The sequence below is a fragment of the Xyrauchen texanus genome, chromosome 30 (assembly GCF_025860055.1).
Source record: "Xyrauchen texanus isolate HMW12.3.18 chromosome 30, RBS_HiC_50CHRs, whole genome shotgun sequence".
Lineage (NCBI taxonomy): Eukaryota > Metazoa > Chordata > Actinopteri > Cypriniformes > Catostomidae > Xyrauchen > Xyrauchen texanus.
The window spans coordinates 34,991,852-35,018,030 of record NC_068305.1 but is presented as its reverse complement, the minus strand read 5'-3'; the positions used below and the strand labels follow the sequence as shown (position 1 = coordinate 35,018,030).

At 36.0% G+C, this 26,179-nt stretch overlaps 6 non-coding genes across 6 annotated transcripts; all 6 read left to right on the top strand.

The window, feature by feature from the left end:
- The first annotated feature begins 3,575 nt into the window (after positions 1 to 3,575).
- LOC127624478 (U5 spliceosomal RNA) lies at positions 3,576 to 3,691 on the top strand. The gene has a single exon (XR_007968181.1). It is a non-coding gene; the product is annotated as a U5 spliceosomal RNA (small nuclear RNA).
- A 1,307-nt stretch (positions 3,692 to 4,998) lies between these two features.
- trnad-guc (transfer RNA aspartic acid (anticodon GUC)) lies at positions 4,999 to 5,070 on the top strand. Its single transcript has one exon. It is a non-coding gene; the product is annotated as a tRNA-Asp (tRNA).
- Positions 5,071 to 5,698: 628 nt separating this feature from the next.
- Positions 5,699 to 5,814, top strand: LOC127624470 (U5 spliceosomal RNA). Its single transcript, XR_007968174.1, has one exon. It is a non-coding gene; the product is annotated as a U5 spliceosomal RNA (small nuclear RNA).
- Positions 5,815 to 11,255: 5,441 nt separating this feature from the next.
- LOC127624477 (U5 spliceosomal RNA) lies at positions 11,256 to 11,371 on the top strand. The gene has a single exon (XR_007968180.1). It is a non-coding gene; the product is annotated as a U5 spliceosomal RNA (small nuclear RNA).
- Positions 11,372 to 23,123: 11,752 nt separating this feature from the next.
- trnad-guc (transfer RNA aspartic acid (anticodon GUC)) lies at positions 23,124 to 23,195 on the top strand. The gene has a single exon. It is a non-coding gene; the product is annotated as a tRNA-Asp (tRNA).
- Positions 23,196 to 23,821: 626 nt separating this feature from the next.
- On the top strand, positions 23,822 to 23,937 carry LOC127624479 (U5 spliceosomal RNA). The gene has a single exon (XR_007968182.1). It is a non-coding gene; the product is annotated as a U5 spliceosomal RNA (small nuclear RNA).
- Positions 23,938 to 26,179: the final 2,242 nt, after the last annotated feature.

Genomic DNA, 26,179 nt, shown 5'->3' with positions numbered 1-26,179 from the left:
ACTTCATATTTTTATTTTAGGTTTGTATATCCACATGTATAGCTGTAGATGAGATTTGCCACCTATATAACTTTTTTATAAAGCATTTTAGAAATAATAATTCTTAATACATTTTGACATTTTGGCCACAGCATTTCATCTACATCACACCCGGTATCCTCCCTTGCAATGCAACATGGGATAAATCTTTTAAAATGATGCCGCCACCCCTAAAGCAATCTGCTGTGATATCCTCACAACCAGCATCCATTGCACCCAGTAAGGACAATTGGTCATGAGGACGGTGAACATAGACCTTCCATCTCAATGCAGAAAATAACTCCTCAATGGGATTTAGGAATGGGGAGTATGGTGGGAGAAGCTCCATCAAAAAATGTGGGTGGACAATAAACCATTCCCTGACTGTATTTCAAATGATGGAAACTTAAGTTGTCCCAAATTATAACATGCATTGGCAAGTCATTTCTTGCCAGACCCCCACATTCTCAGGAATGATATCCCTGTAAAGAGTTTCCAGGAAACTGAGGAGACATTGTGTGTTATAGGGCCCAATGATGGGAATGTGGCTGAGTACACCATTCCCACATATAGCAGCACACATTGTAAAGTTCCCTCCACGCTGGCCCGGCACATCAACAGTGGCTCTGTGGCCACGTCTCCTGACTTTGGTAAAGTTGAATCCTGCATCATCAACATACACAAAAATGTGTGCAGATTCATCTGCCTCCATTTCCATCACTCTCTAAAATTTACAGTAGTTATTGAAAATCATACAGTTACACATATCCCACATTGTGTAACATATTCTGCATATACTTGTCAATTCTGAAAGACAAGGTGATTACAGCACTGTGTAGTGTGCAATGATGAATTCTTACCTGTACATACATTGCCCTAAATTGTGAAATTGAAAATTGAATTGTTTTCCATCTAGCCCATGTCTATCCACCTGACAACTATTACAACAACACCACATTATGTATCTAATATATGCGACAGGTTATTGTGATTGTTGGTTGTTCTATTAAGCATGTAGGGATTCACACAATAAACATGTATAATTGCATTTGAGAGTAATATCATTCAATAGCAAATGAATGCAAACTATTTTGATCTACAAGGCTTACTCAATGCATTTTGTGCCAAAGCAATTATAAATGACTATAGTTGTGAACAAATGACCTAATGTTCATATAGTTAGTCATATAGTTTGATGAAGTTTAATAGTTATTCGACGATTGTGCCAAAGCTATTGAGAAAAACTAACAATACTTATCCTTTTGCAACAACATTTCTACCAATTTTATTGTGTGTATGAATTGTGCCACTTTTTAAGCATTTATTACTCACAGAATGCCTGAACGTTAATTTTGCATGCATGATGTCATTAAGAAGTAAACATATAATGGTAAAAGTTGCATAAAAAAATGCTGACCCGTAAAGACCATTTCCAAATTTGTCTTGCTGCGTTTGAAGCAATTGTTCTTGTTTTTCTTTTTTTTTTTAAAGCAGTCACATTACATTTTCTCTTACAGGAACTTTATGGAAAGCATGGAGAAAATATAGAAGTACTGTATGAGAATGTTTGGGTTCAATTGGTGTGCAAGAACAAGTGCTTTTTTCTGGTAAGTATTCATATGGTCAGAACACTTCCTCTAAAAGTGTTTATTAAAACCATTCCACACTTTGTTCAAAAAATCCATCGCAAATTCAGATTTCACTTAGTACTACTTTACAGTTTTGCAATTAATAAGCATATTTTAGCACAAGTGTAGTTTAAAAATGCAAATTGATATGATGTTATAAAAGTTGAAGTGTGACAAAAAGGTAGACTACTGACTCTTGTGCCTGTGAATGTTTTATACAACTGTGTGCAGCAGGGGCTGATGGGCTTGTAGAGGACCAGGTCAAATGCCTGTTATTATTCATTTCTCTTTACTTTATATATATATATTTTTAAATCCCTGACTGCTTTCATGTGTTTATTTATTTATACAAATATTTTACAATTGTATTGGAAAACATGCATATCACGGAGCAAATGGTGTGGACGCTAATTGTGGCCTCATTAGACCACAAAAATAAGGACCTGTAGGTGAAGCTCTTCTGCCATTTTTTTAATGTGTTGAAGGTGAGATTTGTGAACCCTGTTCCTCATTGAAAAGATAGACTTGTAAAACGCGTGACATCTGTTGAACTTTAAGAAGATGGCGAAGCTGGAATTTGGTTAACACGGATTGAGAATTTTAATGGTGATTTCACAAAATTGATAGTGTCGTAAACTTCAGTGATTGTGTGTGGGGAACGGCGATGGAACAGCAGGTATTTGGTGGAATCAAGGTCAAAATAGGTGATGTGAAGAGTTTGTATGAAATTTTGCTAACTTAATTAATCGTTGTTAAAAAATAATAATAATGTTATGGCTTCGATTGTTGGCTTGAATCGTGTTTGTCTGTAGTACAATACTGTCCATCACCACTTGGGGATCGCTTCAGTAACTGAACGATAGTGATGGGAATGTGGCTGCTGGTTCCTGCGCTCGACTGTTAGAAAAATGCTTTTACTCTTCTCACCTCACATACGAATATACCGCATTGTTTTGTTGTTAAAATATAGTTTATTTGATAAAGTCACGTAATAATACTAATATTTGATAAAATCACGTAATAATACGAATATCTTAAATGTTGGTATTAAAGCTGTTCCTCACAACTTTTTTTGTTTGTTTTTACGAAGGCTGTGTCTCTACCTTGACGATCTTTACCTATTTTGTGTTGTGAGGCATCATTATGGGTTTGGGAACAGATTCATAGAATCTCGGTGCTTTTTGTCGTTTTGCTCTTTTGAATAATTTAAGTTTATATAGAAACTTTAATTCTGTATGAATTTAAGGTGCTTTATTTCGCTTGGTAATGCTGGAGATTGTGTGTCTAAATTGTTGCGAAGAACGTTTGTACTTAGATGTCAAACTCCGTTTATAGCACAGAGTAAACGGTCAACTAGCGTGTTACGACAGTAAGTCACTGTTTGCGGATATCCATTCAAATGTATGGGGAGAGCCGTAAATTGACATCTTGCTGTCGCAGAATTGTCCGAGAATCTTTTTTTTTTTTTTTTTTTATAAAACATTCATTCTAGCGTAGTAAACTATACACAGTTCACTTCAAATGGATTGTGTGGTGTAAAACATGTTGGACAGTGGGTAAGCTCATTACTAAAAAAAAAAAAAAAGCAGTATATTCAGCATACTCAAGCATCTCCTCCATAGACAACTATTAAAAATATCTGGTCTCCTCGCCTTTGTATCCATCTTGTGTGTGTTGGAGTCGGGTGATCAAACCGGACGTTGAGCCTGTACCCACAATGCAATGTTGTTCGTTTCACTTTTCAAAGTATTGTTTTCCTATTATTTATTAGTCATTGGGTTTGCAGTTTGTTGGTATCATTCTAATAATACACTAATTAATGTCAGTTATGTTGTATATGCTCTTTATGACTGCCATCATTTAAGAAACCGTTCTTATGAAATGTGTTTCACTCACTCGAGTATCTGCTCGTATTTGTGTTTCGTCAGTACACTCATGTTTCTCTTCATATCGCATAAATCTTTCGCCTTTTACTAAAGATTTCCGTGGGGAGGAACACAATGAGTATTTAATAATTTTTTGATGCCCCACTTAATTGTAGGGCTTCCTATAAATGTAAAAAAAAAAATTATTTAGTGTGTGTGATTTAAATATAGGCTAGTATGAGAATATGTTCGTCCTCTTTAAATAGCGAATGTTGATGTCATCAATCGTTAAAGTATGGAAACGTGAAGAAGTCTGGACATTTTTTCTGCAGTGTAGTTTATTAGTGAACGACTTGTGATAAAGTGTATCATTTGGTCTTTTTGCGGATTCTTGATTGTTTGTAGCGAATGAAGTGGTTTTTATTGTCGTTCAACCATATACAGTTAGTTCAGTACACAGTGAATCAAGATTCCCTCCAGGACCATGGTGCTACATAAAACAACATAGTGCAAACACAGAACCACATGAGACTAGACAGACTAAATAACATGCCTATATAAAGTGCACGTGAAAACGTGCAAAAAGTACGGGACAGTAGGCCTACAATTTTACTAAAAATGAACCGGACAATAGACACCGTGAGAGACAATGCGCCGCCGACCAGTACACAGTAGTGCAAAAAAATGACAGTTTCTAAAAATGCCAAATGTAAACATAACATACTATGAGATGGTGTTATTGAGGTAGCAGCCAGGTATAACGTGACAATAATTAAAGTGCAACTCAGGACACGTGTGTGTGTCAGTCCAGTCTCTGAGTATTGAGGAGTCTGATGGCTTGGGGGAAGAAGCTGTTACACAGTCTGGTCATGAGGGCCCGAATGCTTTGGTACCTCTTGCCAGATGACAGGAGGGTGAAGAGTTTGTGTGTGGGGTCATCCACAATGCTGGTTGCAGATTCAGTGTTTTGTGTAAATGTCTATGGAGGGAAGAGAGACCCCGATGATCTTCTCAGCTGTCCTCACTATCCTCTGCAGGACTTTGCGGTCTGAAACGGTGCAAGTCCCAAACCAGGCAATGGTAATAGAGCTGGTGTTGAGGGACCAGGTGAGGTTCTCCGCCAGGTGAACACCAAGGAATCTGGTGCTCTTGACGATCTTCACAGAGGATCCGTCGATGTTCAGCGGAGAAAAGGCTCTTGTGCAGTTGATGAATTACTATGTATTTATTTGTATATATTTTATTTTTGAATATTTCTATTTTGCTGAAGTCCCGCGAATAATTGTATTCTCCCGCACACACGAGTGATTTACCGTCCGAGTCGCACTCTGTTGCGTCGAGTCCCGCTTGAGTGCTGGCCTGTAGTCTGAAATACTGTATTGATGAGGATGTACTTATTTTCCATTTTCGGGTACATTGGGGACTTTTACTGTATACATTTACTATAACCGGGCCTACTACAATTCCGGTAAACACTTGTAGACAGTTCCTCGTTAGTATAGTGGACAGTATCTCCGCCTGTCACGCGGAAGACCGGGGTTCGATTCCCCGACGGGGAGAAATATTTCTTTTTTTACATTATTATCTAAAAGGTAAATGGTCAGAGTGGCCAAATCGGTGGTCTCCAAGGACTTTACATAGTTATTTATCTCTTTTCTTTTTGTGTATTATGGGGCAGCGTTACTGGTTTGTAGACAGATTCAATAATGTTTTACTTTTATCTGTATAATAAAAAAAATATATAACTGTTTCCTAAAAAAAACAGTTTATTCAGCATACTGAAGCATCTCCTCCATATATTACAATTAAAAATATCTGATAGCTTCGCCAGTGTACCGCCCACATAATATATATGTGACCGCAGCTTTTAGCCTCGCTTTGTTAATCTTGTATGCTCGCCTCGATAGAAGGGCTCTGGTGTGTGTTGGAAGCGGGTGATCAAACCGGACGTTGAGCCTGTACCCACAATGCAATGTTGCTCGTTTTAATTCGCAAAGTATTTATTTTTATTTTATTTATCATTTATTAGTCGTTTAGTTTGCAGTTTGGTGGTATCATTCTAATTATAAACGCATTACTGTTGTTTATGTTATATATACTCTGTATGACTGCCATAATGTCACTAACCGTTCTTGTGAAATGTGTTTCACTCACTCGAGTATCTGCTCGTATTTCTGTTTCGTCAGTACACTCATGTTTCTCTTCATATCGCATAAATCTTTCGCCTTTTACTAAAGATTTCCGTGGGGAGGAACACAATGAGTATTAAATAATTTTTTGATGCCCCACTTAATTGTGGGGCTTCTTTCACATGTGAAGATCAGATATGGAATAATAATTAAGAAATGTTAATTGTATTATTATAAATAGTTTTTATGATTGCACAATTTTGTAATAATATAATTAATGTCTATTATTATTGATGTCTATTATTATGGCTGAGTATATAAACGTGAAGCAGTCTTCCCGAAAGTTTTACTGTGTACTAGTGAATGCTAAAGTATATAGTTTGGTCTTTTTGCGGATTCTTTGATTGTGCTTCTCACACTTGAACTCAGTTTATAAGACCAACAACTGTCTTTGAACTGGAAATCACTCGCTTTTTTCCTAAATATTTCTGAGGGAGGATCAAAATGAGTATTTGTAGTAAACTTTCAAGGCAGTATATGCATTAATCCATTAGCTGTTTCCTCAAAACAAGAGTAAAGAGGAAGATTTACACACTCTGACGTTGACCTTTTAGATAATAATTTCTAAACAAATTCTCCCCGTCGGGGAATCGAACCCCGGTCTTCAGGGTGACAGGCGTAGATACTGTACACTGTCGTTAGTATCATACGGAAGACCGGGGTTCGGTTCCCCGACAGGGAGAATATTGTTTTGGTCGACTGCCACACAAACCTTAAAGCAAACACAAACTAAATGAACATATGAACGACTATTAATCGATAATTTTACACAAAATTTAATCCACCCACATCTGCCACACAATTATACTTCTCTGTACAAATTGCAATACCTGACGAGTACTTCAATAAAATATTACATTTTTCTTCGACAGAAGCCCGAAGATTAAACAGGTCATCATCACACATTTTACTTATACTAATTTTATTTATCCCCACAGACATCTTTAGTAAAAACTAATGATGGTCTTGCAAACTGAGTTCAAGTGATAGAAACACATTTCACAAAAACGGCAACAGACATAAATACAACGAATAAACGATAATAACACTTAGAAACTTAAATTGTAACGAGAAAAAAAACCAAATCAAAACAGAACATGGAGGCCTACTGTTATGTTTCCTTTTTTCTTTCAGTTTTAGAACATTAAAGCTGCTGCAGATTCGCTACAAACAATATATGAGTATTACATTTTTTTTATGCCCTACTTAAATGTGGGGCTTCTTACAGATGTACAAATCAGATTTGGAATAATTATTTATTAATGCAGATAGTATATTTATTGATTTTACAATAGCATATTATTGTAACAATATAATTAATGGCCCTGCGATGGACTGGCGACCTGTCCAGGGTGTCCCCGCCTTTCGCCCAATGTTAGCTGGGATAGGCTCCAGCCCCCGTGACCCTGTACACAGGATAAGCGGTTGACGATGGATGGATGGATGGATAATTAATGGCTATAACTGTTGATGTCCATTATTATTATTGAGCATGTAAACGTGAATCAGTCTTCCAGAAAGTTTTACTGCTGTGTAGTAGCGAATGCTAAAGTATATAATTTGGTCTTTTTGCGGAGTCTTTGATTGTGGCGAATCTGCAGCTTTAATGTGCTCAAACTGAAAGAAAAAGTAAAGTAACGGCTACGCTACATGTTCTGTTACGATTTGTTTCTCGTTACAGTTTAACATAGTTGTGTTATTGTCGGTTATTCGTTGTATTTATGTCTGTTTAACCGTTTTAGTGAAATGTTGTTTCTGAAGGCACTTCCTCGTATAATGGACAGTATCTCCGCCTGTCACGCGGAGGCCAGTCGCGTATAGGCTTTTGTGACCTCGAGTAACCTTTTCAGTCAAGAGTTGAGATTCACGGTTCGATTCCCGGCTGAATTATTATTTTTTTACCAATATTTATTATTTTCCTCATTATTCACGTCAAGCCATTATTCAATTGTATTTTAACCTTCCACAAAACTGGATACTTCATATTTTTATTTTAGGTTTGTATATCCACATGTATAGCTGTAGATGAGATTTGCCACCTATATAACTTTTTTATAAAGCATTTTAGAAATAATAATTCTTAATACATTTTGACATTTTGGCCACAGCATTTCATCTACATCACACCCGGTATCCTCCCTTGCAATGCAACATGGGATAAATCTTTTAAAATGACGCCGCCACCCCCTAAAGCAATCTGCTGTGATATCCTCACAACCAGCATCCATTGCACCCAGTAAGGACAATTGGTCATGAGGACGGTGAACATAGACCTTCCATCTCAATGCAGAAAATAACTCCTCAATGGGATTTAGGAATGGGGAGTATGGTGGGAGAAGCTCCATCAAAAAATGTGGGTGGACAATAAACCATTCCCTGACTGTATTTCAAATGATGGAAACTTAAGTTGTCCCAAATTATAACATGCATTGGCAAGTCATTTCTTGCCAGACCCCCACATTCTCAGGAATGATATCCCTGTAAAGAGTTTCCAGGAAACTGAGGAGACATTGTGTGTTATAGGGCCCAATGATGGGAATGTGGCTGAGTACACCATTCCCACATATAGCAGCACACATTGTAAAGTTCCCTCCACGCTGGCCCGGCACATCAACAGTGGCTCTGTGGCCACGTCTCCTGACTTTGGTAAAGTTGAATCCTGCATCATCAACATACACAAAAATGTGTGCGGATTCATCTGCCTCCATTTCCATCACTCTCTAAAATTTACAGTAGTTATTGAAAATCATACAGTTACACATATCCCACATTGTGTAACATATTCTGCATATACTTGTCAATTCTGAAAGACAAGGTGATTACAGCACTGTGTAGTGTGCAATGATGAATTCTTACCTGTACATACATTGCCCTAAATTGTGAAATTGAAAATTGAATTGTTTTCCATCTAGCCCATGTCTATCCACCTGACAACTATTACAACAACACCACATTATGTATCTAATATATGCGACAGGTTATTGTGATTGTTGGTTGTTCTATTAAGCATGTAGGGATTCACACAATAAACATGTATAATTGCATTTGAGAGTAATATCATTCAATAGCAAATGAATGCAAACTATTTTGATCTACAAGGCTTACTCAATGCATTTTGTGCCAAAGCAATTATAAATGACTATAGTTGTGAACAAATGACCTAATGTTCATATAGTTAGTCATATAGTTTGATGAAGTTTAATAGTTATTCGACGATTGTGCCAAAGCTATTGAGAAAAACTAACAATACTTATCCTTTTGCAACAACATTTCTACCAATTTTATTGTGTGTATGAATTGTGCCACTTTTTAAGCATTTATTACTCACAGAATGCCTGAACGTTAATTTTGCATGCATGATGTCATTAAGAAGTAAACATATAATGGTAAAAGTTGCATAAAAAATGCTGACCCGTAAAGACCATTTCCAAATTTGTCTTGCTGCGTTTGAAGCAATTGTTCTTGTTTTTCTTTTTTTTTTAAAGCAGTCACATTACATTTTCTCTTACAGGAACTTTATGGAAAGCATGGAGAAAATATAGAAGTACTGTATGAGAATGTTTGGGTTCAATTGGTGTGCAAGAACAAGTGCTTTTTTCTGGTAAGTATTCATATGGTCAGAACACTTCCTCTAAAAGTGTTTATTAAAACCATTCCACACTTTGTTCAAAAAATCCATCGCAAATTCAGATTTCACTTAGTACTACTTTACAGTTTTGCAATTAATAAGCATATTTTAGCACAAGTGTAGTTTAAAAATGCAAATTGATATGATGTTATAAAAGTTGAAGTGTGACAAAAAGGTAGATACTGACTCTTGTGCCTGTGAATGTTTTATACAACTGTGTGCAGCAGGGGCTGATGGGCTTGTAGAGGACCAGGTCAAATGCCTGTTATTATTCATTTCTCTTTACTTTATATACTATATATATTTTTAAATCCCTGACTGCTTTCATGTGTTTATTTATTTATACAAATATTTTACAATTGTATTGGAAAACATGCATATCACGGAGCAAATGGTGTGGACGCTAATTGTGGCCTCATTAGACCACAAAAATAAGGACCTGTAGGTGAAGCTCTTCTGCCATTTTTTTAATGTGTTGAAGGTGAGATTTGTGAACCCTGTTCCTCATTGAAAAGATAGACTTGTAAAACGCGTGACATCTGTTGAACTTTAAGAAGATGGCGAAGCTGGAATTTGGTTAACACGGATTGAGAATTTTAATGGTGATTTCACAAAATTGATAGTGTCGTAAACTTCAGTGATTGTGTGTGGGGAACGGCGATGGAACAGCAGGTATTTGGTGGAATCAAGGTCAAAATAGGTGATGTGAAGAGTTTGTATGAAATTTTGCTAACTTAATTAATCGTTGTTAAAAAATAATAATAATGTTATGGCTTCGATTGTTGGCTTGAATCGTGTTTGTCTGTAGTACAATACTGTCCATCACCACTTGGGGATCGCTTCAGTAACTGAACGATAGTGATGGGAATGTGGCTGCTGGTTCCTGCGCTCGACTGTTAGAAAAATGCTTTTACTCTTCTCACCTCACATACGAATATACCGCATTGTTTTGTTGTTAAAATATAGTTTATTTGATAAAGTCACGTAATAATACTAATATTTGATAAAATCACGTAATAATACGAATATCTTAAATGTTGGTATTAAAGCTGTTCCTCACAACTTTTTTTGTTTGTTTTTACGAAGGCTGTGTCTCTACCTTGACGATCTTTACCTATTTTGTGTTGTGAGGCATCATTATGGGTTTGGGAACAGATTCATAGAATCTCGGTGCTTTTTGTCGTTTTGCTCTTTTGAATAATTTAAGTTTATATAGAAACTTTAATTCTGTATGAATTTAAGGTGCTTTATTTCGCTTGGTAATGCTGGAGATTGTGTGTCTAAATTGTTGCGAAGAACGTTTGTACTTAGATGTCAAACTCCGTTTATAGCACAGAGTAAACGGTCAACTAGCGTGTTACGACAGTAAGTCACTGTTTGCGGATATCCATTCAAATGTATGGGGAGAGCCGTAAATTGACATCTTGCTGTCGCAGAATTGTCCGAGAATCTTTTTTTTTTTTTTTTTTTATAAAACATTCATTCTAGCGTAGTAAACTATACACAGTTCACTTCAAATGGATTGTGTGGTGTAAAACATGTTGGACAGTGGGTAAGCTCATTACTAAAAAAAAAAAAAAAAAGCAGTATATTCAGCATACTCAAGCATCTCCTCCATAGACAACTATTAAAAATATCTGGTCTCCTCGCCTGTGTATCCATCTTGTGTGTGTTGGAGTCGGGTGATCAAACTGGACGTTGAGCCTGTACCCACAATGCAATGTTGTTCGTTTCACTTTTCAAAGTATTTTTTTCCTATTATTTATTAGTCATTAGGTTTGCAGTTTGTTGGTATCATTCTAATAATAAACTAATTAATGTCAGTTATGTTGTATATGCTCTTTATGACTGCCATCATTTAAGAAACCGTTCTTATGAAATGTGTTTCACTCACTCGATTATCTGCTCGTATTTATGTTTCGTCAGTACACTCATGTTTCTCTTCATATCGCATAAATCTTTCGCCTTTTACTAAAGATTTCCGTGGGGAGGAACACAATGAGTATTTAATAATTTTTTGATGCCCCACTTAATTGTAGGGCTTTCTATAAATGTAAATAAAAATTATTTAGTGTGTGTGATTTAAATATAGGCTAGTATGAGAATATGTTCGTCCTCTTTAAATAGCGAATGTTGATGTCATCAATCGTTAAAGTATGGAAACGTGAAGAAGTCTGGACATTTTTTCTGCAGTGTAGTTTATTAGTGAACGACTTGTGATAAAGTGTATCATTTGGTCTTTTTCGGATTCTTGATTGTTTGTAGCGAATGAAGTGGTTTTTATTGTCGTTCAACCATATACAGTTAGTTCAGTACACAGTGAATCAAGATTCCCTCCAGGACCATGGTGCTACATAAAACAACATAGTGCAAACACAGAACCACATGAGACTAGACAGACTAAATAACATGCCTATATAAAGTGCACGTGAAAACGTGCAAAAAGTACTGGGACAGTAGGCCTACAATTTTACTAAAAATGAACCGGACAATAGACACCGTGAGAGACAATGCGCCGCCGACCAGTACACAGTAGTGCAAAAAAATGACAGTTTCTAAAAATGCCAAATGTAAACATAACATACTATGAGATGGTGTTATTGAGGTAGCAGCCAGGTATAACGTGACAATAATTAAAGTGCAACTCAGGACACGTGTGTGTGTCAGTCCAGTCTCTGAGTATTGAGGAGTCTGATGGCTTGGGGGAAGAAGCTGTTACACAGTTGTCGTGGAATATCGCGATGAATCTCTCTAAGTTGTAAGAAAACTCTCGGAGTCTTGAGTTCCAGATGCCAAAGTTGTAGTTTATTGAACACCAACAAACATGAGACCGGCCAGCTGTCCGTTCTGACTGTCTTAGTCCAAAACCTCCTCTTCTATACAGTTTGTTATCTGGCATTACCTCATTTCTGTGCCCCTTTGTTATTTTTGTAACCAATGGATACTATTTGCCACCATTATCTCACAGAGGCTTTTGATATCTTTTTACTGGTAGAAACTTGGCTTTAGTCTATCTTCAAGGTCCTTAGTCTCATTATTTTGTTACAGTTGGGTGCTCTTTGTGGCCTCTGCAGCATCAACACTTTTAGTAACCTCATATGCTCTCTCCTGGGTCACACAAAGGCCAGGAAACTCATATAAGTATTTTGATATATAAGAAACATACTAGAATATTGAAAAATATACTATATATTCCCACCTCTGAGACTTAAAAAAGTCTCACACTCTATTTCCTCAAACCAGAGTGCAGTCACACAAGCTAGCCTGTCCCATTTCATCATGTAGCCAAAGTAGGCCACTCAGTCCACTATCCAATGCCATTTTTATGGGGCTGCACTCTGCAGAACTTGGGACCAAACTTCTCCATCCACACTTAACTAGGAAGGAGTAAAAGATCCCAGTCCTCTAGCTAGCGCTGTGCCTGGGGGTGGGTGACAAAAATCAACTCATTTGTAATAAGCATGTGCATGCAAATGTGAAGCCTTATGTGATGTAGAGTACAATTGATTATCCATTGAGTAGAATATATATATATATATATATATACATATATATATATATATATATATATATATATACATATGCTTTAACAAAACACTATTAAAAGTAACATAGTAATATTTATCCTTCGTTGCCAGAGGAACTCACAGACAATTCTGGTAGCCTGGAGCGCTATCTGGTGGTGTGTTGGAGCAGACAGCAGGTTTTTAAACCACCAGTTGAGTCTATTTGCTCTTGCAGCCAAGCACTGAGGTGTTCGTCAGCTCCTGTCTTCAAATATAGCTCTTATATGTCTTCTCTTGGCAATAAATTCACATATACATTATATGGAACCATAATCATCAAAATGCTACTTCTATTTGGTTAGATACAGTGTACTAAAGATATACTTCACCAATAAGTAATAAGAAATTGGTTACATTGATAATAGGGGAATATGTCAAAAATAACAAACAAAACACCCTCTAACTCCTTTCTTGAGATGCTACCTATTTTGTTAAGTAAAATGAAAGTACAATAGTCTTGCTGTCTCCCTTACTATCAAAAACATGAGAAAAGTGTTCAAAAATAAAATTCCCTTACATTGTTATTTTCTTGATTGCTTCTCAGTAAATCTCATCAAGTTCATCCAATCCTGGCCCAATGGTATATTGTCTGGTTGCTACACTTGTTTGCGTTGTCATCATTGATACGGCTACCATTTGCTTAGCCTTTATTGGCTTTTTCAGTCTTTGGGTGATTATTTTGACAGGTGTCTTTTGAGGCGGATTCTTCGGTTTGTTCTGCTTAGCCAAATTGTTTATCCAGATTCTTTGCTTTTCGGGTTCACCTTTGTTTAGTGATCCAGGCGTTAGCTTCTTTCTGATTTCTCGTGCTATGTTATCTAGTCTCTGCTCATTAGGGGAATAATATTGAAGGTCTGAGATGTCAATTGTAGGAAATTCATCATACCATGGTCGTTGTGATGGTCCCTCACCTGGGGAGTCTGGACCTTCCTGGATTTCCTCTCCGGTAGGCCCTGTATGGGAGGCAATACCTGTCCCAAATATGTTAGTAAGATCATTATCCACACTAGTACCTCCTTGAGCTTCCATTCTTTTCTCCATGTCCCACAACGCTTCATTGAATGACTGCGCTTGTTGGCCTGCTTCATGTCCTTCAGTTGTTTCTGTATCTGTTTCAGCAGGACGATCACTTTCTTCTTGTCTTTCTCCTTCTTCACCTTCCTGGTCCTGTTCCTCTGTGACATGTACTTCCGTCTCAATTTCTATGCTTTCCTGCTCTACTGCGGCACTTCAATCCCTTTTTCTGCCGCAACATGCTCTTCCCCTACTTTCGCTTGTCCTTCTACTTCCTCTTCTCTTTCCTCAGATTCTGTAGCCGGTTCCTGCTGATCTTCTTCTTCCTCGGGTTCTTAGTTTTGTGCTTGCTGCTCTTCTTTGTCTGAATCTTGCCTCGTATTCATCGTTGGGAAGTCCATATTCATAGTTTCTTCAATACAGTCCGTCAAGTGCTCTGTACTTTCTGAATTCACTTTCTGGATTATTTAGTTTCAGGTTAGCTTCATTGGAAAGGCCAACCAAGATCTCCAAGGCTGATTGTAGGGAACCCATTCTACAGTATGCTTTCATAGAATTGTTCATCTGGGGATCCTGGTCCTTCTTGGGACGTTTCTCTGGTAGGCCCCGTCATTGGGGGCAACACTTGTCCCAAGTATGTCAGTAATAACATCCATATTAATATGTCTTTCTTATTCATTGGTATTGTAGGCCGCAATTGTTTTCCACCTTCTCTCCTTCAGCGGGTCATCCTGTCCTAACTTGCTTCAATGATGGCAACAGTATGACTATTTCATTTTATATGCATAAAGAACACTGTAATCACCTCATATGGTTACATGTTTTATATTAACTAGCAATCATTACTTTCTGCATTCATTTGATTAATATATTAAATGATTTCCCTTATTAGAGTCATTTGCTACACACACATTTGTTGCATCTCATTTCTAGCACTAAATAACACATGGGTCCTCTGCCTCCTCCAGGCAGGAGCCAGGCATAGCCTGACTTTGTTCCAATTAAAAACATTAGATCATCCCATATCTATACACAACATTTTTCATGGTCATTCACAAAAAGGCTATAATTCTCCACAGAGGAGGTAAACTACCACAGGTGTTCCTTATCTTAAAACTCCCTACTCATTCACTTATCACATACATTTCATTTCCTCCTGTTTCCCAAGGACTCTCAATGTCTGTATCACATTAATTAATTTTCCCTGAAAGCTAAGCTGTTTTTCATAGTTTCAGACTATATCAGAGTAATTCAGAGTATTAAATCAATAAAAGAATTATCAAATATATAACATATCATTGGAGGAATCAATTTCCTCCCAGTTTGGTCTTTCTGTTGCATTGGGCCATTTACATTGATCAGTACTTCATCTGTTTTTTTTACATAATTATTTAATCAGTGGTAACACACAATATTATATTATTCCCCTCTCACAAATTGTTGTTTCAATTATTATACCAATTGTAGCCAACCCTGCACCCTATTTCTTAATTAATTCCATTTATATTGTTACAAACAAACAAGACAAGCAATCGCAATCTTTAGTCACCACCATGTATCTTTTCCATTCTTCATTACTTTAAAAATGTACATGAGTTCAATTAAAGCATAAGTAAAAGTAATAAATCATCTTCCAGTCTAAATTCATTATCATACAAACATTCCCCATGTTTGTTTAATACTTCTATAAAATGTCAAGCACTCCTTTGTCTGCAACGGTTCTCAAAACTTTACCCCCAAAACCAATCTATAAATAATCATCTACACAGGGTATGATCCCCTGACAACACAGTGACAGAATGCTTGGTATTTAACACTGTGATAAGTTATTTTAGTAAAGTGGTTATTAAAATGCTGTCGGGTTCAGTGGAACTTTTAAATTTTTGAGCAGGTCTCTTCTAGACCTCCCTTTTGATGCTTCTGATCTAAGAGCATTCATCCACTTCCTTAAACCCCTTTCAAACCTTCTTAGTCAGGTCTCCAGGGCGGTGACGCCCCTGCTTTGGTTGCTTAACCTTTTATGCCATTGTCAAGTCTTACCCGTCATTGGGTCGTCACCTCTTGCCACTGGTCTTGATGCTGCTCAGTCCTCAATCCTTAATAATTTGCTATCAGTAAACAGATATTTTCTTTTTCAGGGAGTATCACCAGAGAACCGACACAGCCAATGGAACATCTACAAATGCTTAAATATGGAGACAATTCAAAACATGGTTAAATTCAAAAAGCATTATTAAAAATTCATCAATCTATTAAAATTGTCCAAAGTAAAAGTAAAATATGCTAAAATTGAACTCATTTAAAGATCATTCATTTCCATTCAGGTTTTATTTCTGCTACTTTAGCAAATGTTACACAAAACTATGTGGGGACTAACATCAGAACAAAGCCTCTCAAGCTTCTAGGAAGCTTAATTAAAAACATCACATCAATTCAATAATAGTCTCTAGATAGTTTTTGAACCTACATTTATTCTTTCAGATGAATTTTCAACTTAATCTCTTTTCTTTAGTATAAACCCTTAACTTTAGATTGCCCTCTTAATATATAAAATCTTTAATCATTGATGAGGAGAGCTGTTTGAACTCCTTCATATCACTCTATCTAACATTAGTGTCAAGGCACATCATTTTACATATAAAAATAAAATCAAACCAAAATAAAATGAAATAAAACACTTATGAATATTTCTTCAAATTCTGCTCTTGTGTTTCTGTTTCAAGCAGACACTTATCAATTTTAGACTGAGAGTGAGGAGTGGGGCATTACACTGTTTCACAATAATACATTTAATTTATTCTTCAACAGTAAAAATAGTGATATTTATAATAACTGATTATATTAACTGCTTTCAAACTTTTTCATCTCACACCATTTAAAAACAAAAACTACTCTCATCAAAAACTACTCTCATCAAAAACTACTCTCATCTTTCTTTCTTCTGTCCATTCAAACAACATACAAATAACCTTCTAATCTTTAATAAAACAGAACACAATGTCTTTTTCGACATTCTCTATATAATCAATACAACTTATGTTTAGCCTTCTGTTCATGCAGAGCTTTACATTTACAACACCTATCTTATTATTAATATATTATAATCCCTTTTTATTATTAAGTAATAATTTATTATTACTACTTTCTCCATTTCTTACACTTTCTCAGGTGAAGGAACTTCCATTCTATCTAATAAAATAATATAAATCAAGTTTTTAAACTAACAGAAAAGTAAAAGATTAAACAGAATAAAGTCTTAAAGACAAACATATCTAAAAACATATCTCTTTTCTTGTGTTTTGAAATAATTGCTCAGTAAGATACACTACGTACTTTTAATTTCTCATGACTCTTACATTATTTATTTATTTATTTTTTTTTATTCAAATGTTTCATCATCTTTTAACAGTTATCACTATTATACCTCTAAAATTACACTTTCATGTATTAACTATGGCAAACTAAAATAGTAGTAATAGAAATAGACACTCAATCAGCACTTTATAGCACACACTAAGCTCCTTTTTTTTTTTTCTTTATTATGAGGGTACTCTCTGGAAAATTTGGGGGAGTAACCAATCCAATAGGTAACTCTATAACTTTGCCACATGTTTGTAATATTTACTCTTCAAATCAATAAATCAGTGGTTAGCTGCTGGATTTAAATTTAGACCCTCAGAACAATTTAGACACGGGCATTGAACCCATTGATGGCATTCTGGAAAATCATAAAGTGATCGTATAAGACTGAAATCAACTTTTCCAGAGAAATTTTAATCCACATTATAAATGGCACATCAATAATGATTACCAGCAGTAATGAGCGCAGGAGGATATATCAGATCAGTCACATCATTTTCAGTCTTCTTTGTGTCCGGATTTCCTCCTGCAGCATTAGTAACTTCTATAAAATCATCTTTCTCAGCCGTCTGCAATGGTGAGAAACTAGTTCCAGAATGAGTTAGTGAAACAACACACATAATAATAACAAATGAAACACAGAATAGACACATGAATATGAACTTATTAACATTCATATATGAGGAAGTTATTATGTTCAATTTAATCTTAACCTTTCTCTATGGGCTTCACCTGCCCCTAATTTTAAGACTAATTTTTAAATGATCCAAATCATTCTTAAATTTATTTTCCTTTAATTTTAGTCTCAAATGCAGCTTCTCAGTGTATCCACGATCAACCAAGACCTATTCTGTGTATACCAAACAAAAAATAAATAAAATAAAAATAAAATAGCTATCTATCTGCTTTCTATCTTTTTCTAAAGTCGGGCCCCTTTCTGTCTGTATGAAGACATCAAGACAGGCCTGTTTCCCCTCAAAGTCATCCTCAATGCCTTCATCAGACAGTCCCTAACAAATAAAAAAATCTCTGCCTATCTTTTGTTGGTTGATCAAGTTTACACCGATAACGCTGCACTCACATTTAAATTGTTCTCCAGACATTTTTAAAATCATAGAAAATTCAAAAACAACTTTCTTGTGTTTAATTTAATAATGTTAATATAGTATTCTCTCATAAACTGGACCAGACAGAACATAAAATGGACACATGAATGTGAAGTTTTCACATTTAAGGTTTAACTGCATAAGATACAAAATAATAATTTTCTTATTTTATCATATCTTTGGTCCTCTTTTGCCATTTGCTTTAATATAACAACACTTATCTTAAATACAACCTTGGTTTAAAATACAATTACTTATTTGACTTTAGTTTAGCGCAATACACTCGACTCAAAGCTTTATTGTTTGTCCAGATAATGTGATTTCCCAAATGCAATTCAATCACTTTAAAGTGATCACTTTTTTATAATCTAAATATTCTTACTCATCACTTTGATATAAAAGGAGTTATGATCTGACACATGTCCATTCAACAGCTGCTGCCTTTCAGTTTAGTTAATCTTACATCAGGCTTCATTCATGACATGAAAAGAACAGCCCAAGAATAAACATTGTCCAGTCCACTAAGAGTTAACTTTTTGATTTCATGCACATTTTTGTTTTAAAGCTATTTGTTTGTTTATACTGTATTATATTTATCCTTATACATACATACATACATATACATATACATACACACATTTACACAGACATACAAATATAATTTTTATCATTGGTTTTAATTCTACAATCATAATATTTATTAAGTGCCCTCTTTGTTTTTAATCATCAGATCTCTTCTGCCTCTTATATTGATGAAAATAGTCTAAATAGATTTTCTTTTATGTAAATTGCATACATACTCCTCATTAGTTATGCAGCAAAGGATCAACCTCTCTATCTGGATGGATATTTATAGGGCTCATATAACATAAACTTCCATACGCAATCACACTTCAGTCATACTTCCCATACTTTAAAACACAGACACAGACACTCTCACAAACACAGAACATTTCACACTTTTTACAAACACAAGGCCTTTATAAACACAGAGCTCTCAAAAAATACTATACTAAAACAAACCTATTACTTCTGCCCCTCCTTTTGCTCTCCTCTTTTTATCCCTCTCCTTTATTTCCATAAAAAACACTTATTATTTACAGTGGTTGATTGCTATATCTGTTACTTCTTTTTATATTAAAACTCATGTACTTCCACTCACAGAGGTCACATCCATTTTGGGTCTCTGTTCAAGACAATTTCTACATTGGTGCTAATTCTCCTTTACTCTCCCTATTAAAAATCACCTTAACATTTTTGACTGTATTTAATTTGTTCATAACTCCAGAAATGATCACTAATTCCCTGTGTTTCTATTATTAGTCTTTTTAATTCGATGTCTTTTCTCCTCTCAGTTAGTCTCCTCTCAAATTCAGTAACATCTTATTTCCACATTATTATTTCTGCTTCAGGAGGAAAACTGAGACAAGGAAAAAAAAGTATTGTTCTGTTTCTCTGTGCGTGCTCAAAGCCCTCCCTTTACAGCTCCCTATTCTCACTCTAGCAGCCCCTCCCTTCTCTCTTTCCCAGCACTCAGTCTCCAGCGTACTGTGAGAGAGAGAATGAAAAAATCAACAACTGTGCTCATTTATCCGAGTCTTATCAACTATACTTCTGGATAACATCCAACTAAATAAACTAAATATTTATTACTACTAATACTTATTTATATATTTATTATACTTATTTTTATTTCTTATCTCTTCCCCTTATATTTATTTATTATCTTTTATTTCTTTCTTTTTACTCTTTTTGTTATCCTCTTTATTTTCTTAACTTATATTTTCTCTTATTCTTTTATTTTATTATTTGCTTATGTTCCTTCTTTTATTGCTTATATGGTTTCACTTTATTTCTTCTCAAAACCAACTATTTGTTTATTCATGCTTTATGTTTGTTAATATAATCTTATTTTGTGATTTACAAAACTTTTCTGAAAACATGGTTATACCTCACATACTACTTATACATACATCTTGGGTACAAAGTCTAAACTGGATAACATGATTATACATTACTTATTTCTTATACATACAGCATGGTCACAAGTGTTTAAACTAATGCATTCATTTTTCTAATTATTTGCTTTATCATGCATTATAGGCTACTTTCATTTTTGATTACATATTTATTTCAACATGAGCAATACATTGCTTTCACATAAGTAATGCATCATTATCTATGTCTATATTAGCAATACACACTTAAGTTTTGTATTCTGCTTTATATCATGCATATCTATGTTTCCCTATCCAAGTCTGCCCTCTTAAAACAACGTTTCCCAATAATGTGCCAATTCAGATTTCAAGTAAGGAATATTCGCCTCCTTGACTGACACTTTCAAATGTCCCTTGTATATATCTATCTCATCTCTATGGCCTGTTTTACAGAGTGTAGTTATGTGATCCACAAATAATTTAGGATCTATGTTCCTAACCGCAACATCCAACCAGTTAACAAATGGCCACTCCTGTTCTATTTCTCCTAAATTCACCACTTCAGTTAAGGTTCTCATTAACTCCTTCTTTTTTGCAGTTAATTTTCTCTTCTGCCCTGCGTAATCTATGTACTCTGATTCTTTCCAAAAATGATCGCTGATTCCCTTTAACTCTATCAGCTCTTTCCAATTCTCTCTCCCACTCTTCAGATCTGCATTGATCTCCAACTTTACAAAACTCAGCTTGTCTCTGCATTTTTCTCTAGTCTTGTTCACTGTAATGGAAAACTTTTTGCCTTTTCTTTATCTTTTTCCCAATTATTCTATTTTTCTCTTCTGAATCTCCCCTTCCCCTCACTCACAGAGCTGTCCGTTCAGCTGACCAGTGAGTGAGAGCAAGGCAGGGAGATATCAGAGAAGCCGGTGCCATTTTGCGTCTTTATACTTTTTCAACATTGTTTTATTCAATTCACTGTTTCAATTAGTTTTCCACTTTTGCTCTCATTTAGCATTTCCTGCTTAGTGCACCTGATTCTCTGTATTATTCTGCCTCTGCACACAATACATCATCAACACTGTAATCATGCATTTGAATAAACACAAAAACAGCGCATTTAGTACCGTAAGCACACATGCACCAACAACATAGTTAGTCATGCACATTATTCATTATCTCAAACATGCACACATAGTTCAACAATTCCCAGTTTTCTGCACAGTCCGGGTTCCGTCAAACACTGCAATAAATAACTTAATCTAACACCTGGAGGAATTTTGCGCGAATTTTCACTTCTCCACCCGTGTTAGGATTTTCACCTGTACAGGATTTTCAGCCACTCTTCTGGCAAAACCTTGAATAAATGCACCTAACCGGGAATTTTCACTGCGTCGCTTCTCGACTCACCCCAGGCTTTTTCTACCTTCTTCAAATAAACTTTCTTAAACTCTCTTTAAACAATCCCACCCCCTATTTTTGAAATCTGGAACTCGCCTCTATTTTAGCCAATTAGTTCAAATTATTCTATGTCCGGACTGGCAAAAGTCTTAGGGAAGCCACTTACCGGGACTCGCTACCACAGATCACACAAAAACACCTTAAGCAAAGATGCTTACCTCAGTTTCTGGCGCCGGTGTTTCTGTGCGATTCGTGCAAGCCGTCCCACCAGCGACCTCTACCCCTTGACCTCAATGCCAGCCCCACGTTGAGCGCCAAAGATATGTCGTGGAATATCGCGATGAATCTCTCTAAGTTGTAAGAAAACTCTCGGAGTCTTGAGTTCCAGATGCCAAAGTTGTAGTTTATTGAACACCAACAAACATGAGACCGGCCAGCTGTCCGTTCTGACTGTCTTAGTCCAAAACCTCCTCTTCTATACAGTTTGTTATCTGGCATTACCTCATTTCTGTGCCCCTTTGTTATTTTTGTAACCAATGGATACTATTTGCCACCATTATCTCACAGAGGCTTTTGATATCTTTTTACTGGTAGAAACTTGGCTTTAGTCTATCTTCAAGGTCCTTAGTCTCATTATTTTGTTACAGTTGGGTGCTCTTTGTGGCCTCTGCAGCATCAACACTTTTAGTAACCTCATATGCTCTCTCCTGGGTCACACAAAGGCCAGGAAACTCATATAAGTATTTTGATATATAAGAAACATACTAGAATATTGAAAAATATACTATACAGTCTGGTCATGAGGGCCCGAATGCTTTGGTACCTCTTGCCAGATGACAGGAGGGTGAAGAGTTTGTGTGTGGGGTCATCCACAATGCTGGTTGCAGATGCAGTGTTTTGTGTAAATGTCTATGGAGGGAAGAGAGACCCCGATGATCTTCTCAGCTGTCCTCACTATCCTCTGCAGGACTTTGCGGTCTGAAACGGTGCAAGTCCCAAACCAGGCAATGGTAATAGAGCTGGTGTTGAGGGACCAGGTGAGGTTCTCCACCAGGTGAACACCAAGGAATCTGGTGCTCTTGACGATCTTCACAGAGGATCCGTCGATGTTCAGCGGAGAAAAGGCTCTTGTGCAGTTGATGAATTACTATGTATTTATTTGTATATATTTTATTTTTGAATATTTCTATTTTGCTGAAGTCCCGCGAATAATTGTATTCTCCCGCACACACGAGTGATTTACCGTCCGAGTCGCACTCTGTTGCGTCGAGTCCCGCTTGAGTGCTGGCCTGTAGTCTGAAATACTGTATTGATGAGGATGTACTTATTTTCCATTTTCGGGTACATTGGGGACTTTTACTGTATACATTTATTATAACAGGGCCTACTACAATTCCTGTAAACAATTGTAAACAGTTCCTCGTTAGTATAGTGGACAGTATCTCCGCCTGTCACGCGGAAGACCGGGGTTCGATTCCCCGACGGGGAGAAATATTTCTATTTTTACATTATTATCTAAAAGGTAAATGGTCAGAGTGGCCAAATCGGTGGTCTCCAAGGACTTTACATAGTTATTTATCTCTTTTCTTTTTGTGTATTATGGGGCAGCGTTACTGGTTTGTAGACAGATTCAATAATGTTTTACTTTTATCTGTATAATAAAAAATATATAACTGTTTCCTAAAAAAAACAGTTTATTCAGCATACTGAAGCATCTCCTCCATATATTACAATTAAAAATATCTGATAGCTTCGCCAGTGTACCGCCCACATAATATATATGTGACCGCAGCTTTTAGCCTCGCTTTGTTAATCTTGTATGCTCGCCTCGATAGAAGGGCTCTGGTGTGTGTTGGAAGCGGGTGATCAAACCGGACGTTGAGCCTGTACCCACAATGCAATGTTGCTCGTTTTAATTCGCAAAGTATTTATTTTTATTTTATTTATCATTTATTAGTCGTTTAGTTTGCAGTTTGGTGGTATCATTCTAATTATAAACGCATTACTGTTGTTTATGTTATATATACTCTGTATGACTGCCATAATGTCACTAACCGTTCTTGTGAAATGTGTTTCACTCATTCGAGTATCTGCTCGTATTTCATTTTCGTCAGTACACTCATGGTTCTCTTCATATCGCATAAATCTTTCGCCTTTTACTAAAGATTTCCGTGGGGAGGAACACAATGAGTATTAAATAATTTTTTGATGCCCCACTTAACTGTGGGGCTTCTTTCACATGTAAAGATCAGATATAATAATTAAGAAATGCTAATTGTATTACTATAAATAGTTTTTATGATTGCCCATTTTTGTAATAATATAATTAATGTCTATTATTATTGATGTCCGTTATTATGGCTGAGTATATAAACGTGAAGCAGTCTTCCCGAAAGTTTTACTGTGTACTAGTGAATGCTAAAGTATATAGTTTGGTCTTTTTGCGGATTCTTTGATTGTGCTTCTCACACTTGAACTCAGTTTATAAGACCAACAACTGTCTTTGAACTGGAAATCACTCGCTTTTTTCCTAAATATTTCTGAGGGAGGATCAAAATGAGTATTTGTAGTAAACTTTCAAGGCAGTATATGCATTAATCCATTAGCTGTTTCCTCAAAACAAGAGTAAAGAGGAAGATTTACACACTCTGACGTTGACCTTTTAGATAATAATTTCTAAACAAATTCTCCCCGTCGGGGAACCGAACCCCGGTCTTCAGGGTGACAGGCGTAGATACTGTACGGAAGACCGGGGTTCGGTTCGGTTCCCCGACGGGGAGAATTATTGTTTTGGTCGACTGCCACACAAACCTTAAAGCAAACACAAACTAAATGAACATATGAACGACTATTAATCGATAATTTTACACAAAATTTAATCCACCCACATCTGCCACACAATTATACTTCTCTGTACAAATTGCAATACCTGACGAGTACTTCAATAAAATATTACATTTTTCTTCGACAGAAGCCCGAAGATTAAACAGGTCATCATCACACATTTTACTTATACTAATTTTATTTATCCCCACAGACATCTTTAGTAAAAACTAACGATGGTCTTGCAAACTGAGTTCAAGTGATAGAAACACATTTCACAAAAACGGCAACAGACATAAATACAACGAATAAACGATAATAACACTTAGAAACTTAAATTGTAACGAGAAAAAAAACCCAAATCAAAACAGAACATGGAGGCCTACAGTTTTAGAACATTAAAGCTGCTGCAGATTCGCTACAAACAATATATGAGTATTACATTTTTTTTATGCCCTACTTAAATGTGGGGCTTCTTACAGATGTACAAATCAGATTTGGAATAATTATTTATTAATGCAGATAGTATATTTATTGATTTTACAATAGCATATTATTGTAACAATATAATTAATGGCCCTGCGATGGACTGGCGACCTGTCCAGGGTGTCCCCCGCCTTTCGCCCAATGTTAGCTGGGATAGGCTCCAGCCCCCCGTGACCCTGTACACAGGATAAGGGTGATTATATAATTAGGGGTACATTTCAAGTCCTTGGGTTGTATTTATCATTTTCCCTGAATATTCACTTCAAGCAATGATCACTTTTATATTTGGGCACATTTCTCTTTATTTCATGCAGAAAAGTAAACCAGTTCCATAAGTTAATTAGGAGAAAATGCATATGTTGTACTGGAAATTGCCATTTTTGTGCTGTCCAATTTGCTAAAAGTCAAGTTTTGCCTTTCAAATTAACACTGCAATATATATTTTTATATATTATTTTCATCATTATTTGTTAAAAATAATCATTAAAACAAGGCAAATGTATATTAAAAACTAATTCACTCATTTATATCTATTAAATTATTAACTTTGTGTGTGTCCAAGAAATCTTTGTCAACTGTGTTACCCATTGACCAACCCCCTATAAATCAGCAGTGGTTTGTTCCAAAGTCACATGTCCAACATCATGTGATGTCACATCCTTCAGTGGCGGGAATTTTAAATACAGTGTGCTAAGTTTCTACTCCTCCTCTTCAATTTGTAATCATTATTATAGTCTACACATAGAGTAGATGAATTGCTCATCAACCGTGTTATCAACATGGTCTTGTGTACTTACTTTAGATATTATATTTACAAAAATGTAGAGAAAATGTATAAAAACACGAGTTGATCAAGGTAATGTGGGGACATGTTCAAGGTCTACAGTTAGCACAAGATCCTAAAATGGAAGAAATGTCAGCTGTGTTACTTGTCAACTGTGTTACCCATCAAGTGTAACACAGTTGACAGGGATTAACACGGTTGACAATGTTAGCTGGGTTTCTTGTCATAGTTTATGCCTATATTGAGTATTGTTGATAAAAACTATTGTTATTACACAGCTGAGAAGCAGCGCCAGTACAGGGCTCAGCGTGATGCTGATCCTGAGAGAAGGGCTGCGTATTTACAGAAACACAGAAGGACGTGCGTGGCATGAGGACAAA